The sequence below is a fragment of the Amphiura filiformis genome, chromosome 20 (genome assembly GCF_039555335.1).
Source record: "Amphiura filiformis chromosome 20, Afil_fr2py, whole genome shotgun sequence".
Taxonomy (NCBI): Eukaryota; Metazoa; Echinodermata; class Ophiuroidea; order Amphilepidida; family Amphiuridae; genus Amphiura; species Amphiura filiformis.
Window position 1 is genome coordinate 13,233,527 of NC_092647.1, and position 1,429 is coordinate 13,234,955.

Below are 1,429 nucleotides of genomic sequence, written 5' to 3' on the forward strand. Positions count from 1 at the left end.
CCATGTCGTGACTGTAGGGGGATTATTTGTCCAACTACTAGATAGATGGCGCTTCGTTGAAGACATTTGTCCAAGAACCAAAATGTAAAAGAAATTATGATGTGACTATAGGGGATTATTTGTCAAAATACAAGAAAATATCAAATTGAGGGGGCTATTCCCTTTGAAGCAGCTCAGGGCTGTGCCCATGGTGTGGTGGGTATTGTGTAGTTATGCCCAAAAAGACCCCCACCCAAAGGTATACATTAAAATTGAAATTAGAATTGAAATTGAAAAACAAAATCGCTGCCGAAGGCGATGTAAAACTATACCAGAAAAACAAAATAAAACGGGCCTTCTCCTTTTTCCAATTATCGATGTGTATGCCAGGTAGTAGCGTAGCCAGCGGTGGGGCAAGTGAGGCAGAGTTACACACTGAAAAAAAAAAAATGAAAGAAAAAGTGCCCCTCTGACAAAAAAAGGAGAAAATCAGGAGGGCAAAGGAAAAGAAAACTAGCAAAATTCAGGGCCAAAATAGTGTAAAATAGGTCATCCCAATAAGGCCTTTTTCGGGAAGCTCGCAGACATACAGGTTCTATGTATTGTATGATGCAACTGCAATTTTTTCCGTCTGTACCCCCGAAATTTTATTGTAAAATAGTGTTAAATACAGCATCCCAATACTTTTTCGGGAAGCTCGAAGACATACAGGTTCTATGTATTCTATGATGCAAATGCAATTTTTTTCGTCTGTACCCCCGAAATTTTATTTTGCCCCCCCCCCCCCGGCCAAGAAAGCTGGCTACGCCCAGTGATGCCAGGTGCAAAATCGGACTAAAGGGGGGGTCCACCATTTTCAAAACAAAACAAAAAAAGAAAGAAAAAGAAAACCCTAACCTGGCACTCCTTCAGAATTGCAATTCAGAAAACTTGAAAACATGACATAGGGTAAACCATCAAGATCATCACCCAAGATGAAGATTTAACTAATCCAAAATATACATTTTTATCTCAATCCGCCAAGAATTTTCAATCATCTAAACTGAACAAATAAGGCCGTGTAAAATTAATATTTTGGTTCTCGTCCCCTCCCTCCTCAATTTCTGGGATTTGTCAGATTTTTTTTTTTTTTAAATAGATTTTTCAATTTTTTTAGACTTTGGAATGATTTATGAAATCTTCATACATATAAATAAGTTTATTAGAGAACAAGCATCACTTCCAAGTCTTTTGTGGTACTCTAGGGGTTTATCCTCAGAATCTCACATTTGAAAAAAAAAAAAAAGAGCCACAACGTTTCCTCGAGCACTGTTGAAAAAAAAAAAAAACTACTGACAATGTAATTTTACATTGAAAAAAAAAAAAAAAAAAAAAAAACACCTCCTCCCTCATCAATTCATGAAAATCCTCTGGACGAGAACCAAAACATTAATTTTATACGGCCTAAAGT